The sequence below is a fragment of the Copadichromis virginalis genome, linkage group LG23 (genome assembly GCF_057382275.1).
Source record: "Copadichromis virginalis isolate Kocher_CV1m ecotype Utaka linkage group LG23, C_Virginalis_male_GT1.1, whole genome shotgun sequence".
NCBI lineage: Eukaryota > Metazoa > Chordata > Actinopteri > Cichliformes > Cichlidae > Copadichromis > Copadichromis virginalis.
This window is the reverse complement of record NC_140639.1, coordinates 35,151,586-35,158,543: the sequence shown is the minus strand read 5'-3', so window position 1 is coordinate 35,158,543 and position 6,958 is coordinate 35,151,586.

The window sequence follows — 6,958 nt, the reverse complement described above, 5'->3', positions numbered from 1 at the left end:
TTAAAAACCACTATCTGTCCCGATTTTTACACATATATACACACATATACACATATATTTCGAGTTGCGATTAATAAATTTTTAGGCTGTGATTAATTCGCTTCCAGCACAACACCCAGCCTACGTCAGACCACGCTGAGTGAACGCAGGCCACTCAGCGTGGTCTTAGCATTAAATAACACTAACAAGTGTGTAAAAATCCGCTATCTGTCCGTATGTTTGCACACATTTTGGTCATATTTCGAGTTGTGATTAATCATGATTAATTAATTTTTAGGCTGTGATTAATCTGATTAAAAATTTTAATCATTTGACAGCCCTAATTATATTATATTATATTATATTATATTATATTATAGTGCAAACAGTGCAGGCTTCAGCTCTGGGGAACAAGCTGTTCCTCAGTTTGGGTGGATTCCGTCACTCACAGCGTTGTTAGCCCTCTTGTGCGCGCAGACTGCAACCCCCCCACTGTGCTTTGCCCTGATATCTGCAGTGTGAGGTTGGATCGCTCATTCTCATCCTCACACTGATGCCACTTATTTCGGTCTTTGTTTGACATAAAAGGGCATATTTGTCACTTTATTGCAACTATATTTGCACTCTTGAGCTCCTTCATTCACTGACTGATCATAAAGTTATTACTTGCGTTATGTATTCATCCGTTTGAACATAATTAATGAAGCCACATGTAATCACTAAAATTTGTATTTTGGGTACAATAAGAGAGTTTCAGATGGAATGCTGTTTTGTTTTGTTTAAATTTCACCAACTTGCTGATGCCCACGGTTGTGAGTGCGGCTTCTTGCTGTACATGGGTGGATGGTTGTAAATCACATCACAGATGCCAAAAACCTCTCAAACCAAGCCCCCTTGCCGGTGATGCTGTGCGCAACCTCGTGACGGAGTCAAGCATATTCAAAACACCCCCTCACCTCCCGTGTCAAACTCAAATGTCAGCCTATTTCATGTGTCACTTTTGGAGCAGTTGCCATCCCGACGAGCCATGGAGAAGTTCGTGTTTGTGTTATTTTACTTATTTGGTGTTCTGGTGTGTTTGGGCACCGGTCAGCACCATCGTGTTGAGCACGTGTTGGACCGTGGACACACCGGATTCAGTGGGAGAATAACGGTCAGGTGTACAGTTTACTGAGCACTGGGACTCAGTATCGTTTACCAGCACAGACACAGAGACGCGCTCAGCTTCTATTGAGAGCAAACAACCAAGTGAACCCTCCGGCTGCGTCCAGTAGACGAGACACACCGTCTGGGCCGGGAGCTTTCCGAGCATTCAGACTCTTAAACTGCTTCCTCGCATCTGCTTCATGAATATGAAGGGTTGTGGTGGGAGGAGGTGGTGTGAAATCCTCTTTTGTGTGGGGTGAGGAGGGGGGTGTTGTAAAAGTCCCCAAGAGCAATGATGAGAGAGTCCGGGAATGTCCGCTCCATGTGCAGTATCTGCTCCGCGAGTGCGCACTGAGCTGCCTGCGCATCCGCATCTGGCGGGATGTAAACAGCGGCCAAGATGAATGAAGCAAACTCCAGCGGAGAATAAAACGGTTTGCAGTGAATAAAAAGGTATTCCAGAGAGGAAGAGCAGTGCTGAGCAATCACTGTTACATCTGTGCACCAGCCACTATTAATGTAGAAGCAGACACGTCCACCTGTGGTCTTACCAGAGAGAGAGGCCTGCCGGTCCGCGCGCAGCAGATGAAAGCCCTCCAGCTTGAGCGCGCTGTCCGGGATGTCCTCACAGAGCCACGACTCCGTAAAACACAAGACACAGGAGGAGGCAACGTCTCTGTTCATGCTTCTCATCAGGGCCAGCTCGTCCATCTCATTCCTGAGTGAGCGTACGTTGGAAAGGAAGATCCCAGGAAGAGCAGTTCGCAGTCCGCGTCTCCTCAGACGCACGAGTGCGCCGGCTCGCTTTCCTCGCTTTCGGCGTCTCACTTTCCTGATCAGAGTCTGCAGTAAATCTGCCGCAGATGCGACAAATATTGGAAGTAAATCCACAGGTGTTGTAGTCCTGTAGTTAAGAAGCTCTTCTCTAGTGTAAGAATATCCAGAGGAGTGCCCAGACACAGAAGTTATGCACAAAAACAAAACAGAAGTAACGCACTGAAGCACCGGGGCATCCGCGGCGGCGCCATCTTGGAACAAGGGACTTGTCTTTGAAAGGTAGAGTGTTAATTACTAAAGCTGAAGGGATATCCCGATGAACATATGCTGCTCTCTCCTTACATCTGGATAAGAAAAGTAGTAAAGATATTGACCGTATGCTCTTTAATTTTATATGGAAAAACCGTACGCACTATATTAGAAAAACTGTTGTGATGAATAAGTACGAATCAGGTGGGCTTAACGTCTTAGACTTTTCTACTTTAAATAACACTTTCAAAATTAATTGGGCCAAACATTTTCTTAAAACCCTACCTCTATCTGGAACTTTATACCATACCACATTTTCTCTCGTTTTGGTGGCTTTACTTTTATTTGAAATTGTAATTACAATGTTGAGAAAGTCCCTGTAAAGCTTTCATCCTTCCATAAGCAGGTCCTCTTAGCGTGGACCCTCATTTATAAACACAACTTCTCACCTCACAAATACCTTATCTGGAACAACAGAGATATTTTATAGAAAAATAAATCACTTTTCCTGGAAACTTGGCTCCAAAATGGGATCCTATTGGTGGCTCAGCTGGTTAGTAAAGAGGGACAACTACTTACTTACAACGACTTTATTGCACTATATAATTTTCCAATCAGTGTTCCAGATATCAAGCGGAAGACAGTCTGGATGGTCCCCCATAAATATTTGATTGTAAATAAGGTGAAAGAAGTCTCTTTTAAAATTCGACATACATGTTATCCAGCCAGTCATTACATGGTCAAATTTAAAAGGGACATAAATACTAATTGTACTTTCTGTGGGGATCATCCAGAAACGGTGACACATCTTTTTTGGTACTGTTCTTTTACACAGAGATTCTGGAAGGAATTTAGCAGCTTTGTTATTGTCCATATTTTAAGGGAGTTTTCTTTACGATGGGAAAATGTTTTATTCTGTTTCTTTAAGTTCCCCAAGAAGTATGAGAAATGTTTTTTATGATAAATTTCTTAATACTTTTAGCTAAATTTTTTATCCATAAATGTAAGTTTACTAACAAAACACCATATTTCTGTCATTATTTTAAGGATGTGCACATGCACATACAATCAATATCAGACTGCACCAACAAAAAGGCTCTCACAACAATATATGTATGTGAATTTTTGCGTGTATTCTTATAATTGTTACCTTTTTCTTTCACCCTTGGCTTTTTGTGTTCATGTTCTGTTGTATACTTCATCTGTTCGTATGTTGTATACTCATTGTTTGTTAAATAAAGTTTTAAAAAAAAGACACGCTTTGTTTAGACCCCCAAAATCCTTTCCACGCCCACCCCCGTGACATCACGCTCCAAAGCCCTGTTACGTCACAGAACGTGGTGATGTCATAGTGACAGTCCTTTCATCCTTTGATGTTCAAGTCTATAAATAGAGGACAGCTGTCAAAGGGAATTCATTAAGCTATCGTTTTGTTGGAGTGATACAGCACATAAAAAAGCAGAAATGAGTTCGAAAGCTAACAAAGACAGAAATGTTAATTTCTCAAAAACAATGGTTAAAAAAAGTGAAAAAGAAAAAGAAACATATGCCAGACAGTTCGAGCAAAGACTGCAGCCAATGATCGACGAGGTTGAAAAGCTCAAAACTGAGCTTGACTACTTCAAAAACCTGCATACAGTCAATAAGAAACGGATCGAGGATCTAACAAAAGAAAACAATGAACTTTTGCAGAATAATAAGCTGCTGGGTTCGGTCTTGGATGACAGGACAAACATCGCAGACAGGTTGGACTCGATAAAAGATGACCACGAAGCTCTGGTAAAGTTCCGCGCAGAGACGGAGAAAACTCTGGCTGAGCTTAAAGAAAAACACGAGGACGAAGTCCAAGTCCTGCAAGGACTGCTGGAAACAGAGAAAGAAAAGGTGGCACGTCAGCAATTTCACAACAGCCAAGTTGTTGAATTATTATTGAAACGCCACAAAGAGGAAAAAAATAAGATGCAGCAGTTTTACCAGGAAAATACTAAAAAACTGGAAAACAAAGCAAATGCTACAGACAGGAAGTTAGAAGAGGTGATCAACATGTATGACTCCAAAATAGAAAAGCTGCAGACGGCAGTAAAAAATAGTAGAGGTGTGACCGTCAATGCGGTTAAGGAACGCGAGGAAGAACGTCAATCCTCGCAGTGTTGGATTGACGGTGTTTTGTTGCATAATACAAAATTACAAGACGAAAATGAAATTATGGTTAAAAACATGAAAGAATTAACAGAGGAGACAGATCAAATGGGCAAAGTGATAGACGACCAAAAGGCCCAGAATATGGCGATCAAGCAGAAATGCCAGAGTAATATTAGAGCTCTGGCCTTGGAAAAGAAAATGAAGGCTATGCTTGAAGACGAAGTTGATTCTTTGAAAAAGAAAATTGAAGACATCAAAAAGGCCCTAAGCACAGAGCAGGAAAACCACAGAAAGACAGCAGTGGACCGGCACAAAGTAAAAGCGGCACACAATCAGGCACTGGCTGAAAAGGTGGCGCTGGAAGAGAAACTGCGCTCCACAAAAAAGCAACGGGAAAGATTTATATCCAAAGTGAATTGGCTGGAGAAGAAAGAGCGCTACTTCCAAGAGGAATTGTGCCAGTGCGTTTTGTCCTTTGAAAACGCATTTCCACATGCCTTGAGAGGAAAAGAAAAGGTGGAATTTAGGGATATGTTCCACAACTTAAAAAAGAAATACGTAGACGGAGTGGAAGGCACCCTCTTTGTTGGAACAACGGAGTTTCTTGAAAAACAGCTGAACTGTCTACGTATCAGATGCAAGGATCTAGATGCAGCTTTACTAGATAAAACACGGGAGCTGGAATCATTTAAAAAGCAGTACAATGACATGGTAAAGTCTTCCGAGTACGCTTTATTCCGACAAAGAGAGGAGCTCATTGGACCAGTGAACCAGATTATCCAAAAGGCTGCCAATGAAGAAAAAGAGATAGGTCATCTAAAATCTAGAGTGAAAGACGCTCAACTCCAGCTTAAATTAGAAAAACAGAAAGGACAAAAGCTGGCATCGTTGGACCATAGAAGCATGATGGGGAGATGTTCTGAGGAGACTCCGTCTCAGATTAATCCTCGTCCACTTCCAGGGAAAACTACATTTATTCAGGTACGTCCAAGACACCCTGGCAGAAGTGCAGGTATGGCTTCCCCAGTGAATCCTCCTGTAGAGTCTCCATCAACACCACCTTTCCTCAATTCTGATGATGGATTACCACCAGTTGATTGTTAAAAATTAACTGCTAAAATAGGCCATTAGAAGTATACTTCATCTTGTCTCCCTATATCATGGGTGGGCATTCTCAGTCCACGAGGGCCGGTGTCCCTGCAGGTTTTAGATCTCACCTTGGCTCAACACACCTGAATCACATGATTAGTTCGTTACCAGGCCTCTGGAGAACTTCAGGACATGTTGAGGAGCTAATTTAGCCGTTTAAATCAGCTGTGTTGGTTCGAGGACACATCTAAAACCTGCAGGGACACCGGCCCTCGTGGACTGAGATTGCCCACCCACCCCCAACCGGTCGCAGCAGATGGCCGCCCCTTCTTGAGCCTGGTTCTGCCGGAGGTTTCTTCCTAAAGGGAGTTTTTCCTCCCCACTGTCGCCCAGTGCTTGCTCAAAGGGGATCATTGGATTGTTGGGGTTTTCTGGCTTTTACTGTAGTGTTTTCACCTTACAGTATAAAGCAGCTTGAGGAGACTGTTGTTTTGCCATGATGCAATATAGCAGGGCTGCCCAATCCCAGTCCTCGAGAGCTACTATCCTGCAGCTTTTAGATGCATCCCTACTCCAACACAGCTGAATCAAATGAATGGCTTGTTATCAGGCCTTTGCCAAACACGATGGCATGCTGAAGAGGTAATCAAACCATTTGATTCAGCTGTGTTGGAGTAGGGATGCATCTAAAAGCTGCAGGACGGTAGCTCTCGAGGACCGGGATTGGGCACCCCTGCAATATAGTATTAAATATGACTACATTTTAAAAACATCTATTATAGCATCAAAGTAAAACAAAAAAACTAAATGAAATGAATCAAAATGTCTAATCTGGCAAAACAAGAAAAGAAAAAAGGTTTCACCTTTAAATAAAAATCCAAATCACAAACACATTCTGATTTTTGTTGTGTGTGTTTTTTTGTGTGTGTTGTCACGTATAAAATCTTTGCACTCTGTCTCGGTGTCTGCCCGGCCGGCTCCGCAAGGCTACATATGTTTATTGTGTTGCTGCTTTCTTCCACTCGTCATTCTGCCTGGGCGGAGCTCAGGCCCACGCACCTGTCTGCAATTACGCTGCAACGTGTCCTGTCTGTATGGAGACTGAGAGCTGCCAGAGTAATAATGTAGATACAGGCCTCTTTCTCCTTCTGCTGCTGTTCATGCTTTTATTCCATTGATGTTGCTATCATTTGTAAATATATTTATTTGCTCTTATTTTATCAATTTACTGTCGTTCATGTATTTAATCTTCTTTGTATTTAAATATGATTTTTTTTTAAGTAATGCCGCGAGATGGACAGTTAAATAAAGGTTTCATTGAATTAAAAAAAAGATTTAAAGATGACTGGTGGCGGAAGCAGAGCACAGACTGTCTGTGAGAATCTATCGCCATCGTGTGGTGCAGAGATATATTGCCATTGAATTTAGACAACGAAAGCTTGGCTCACAGAGCAGCTGCAACACGAACAAAAAACATTAAATAGCAACATGATATATTATATTATATTATATTATATTATATTATATTATATTATATTATATTATATTTATAGCTGTCGAAATTAGCGCGTTAATT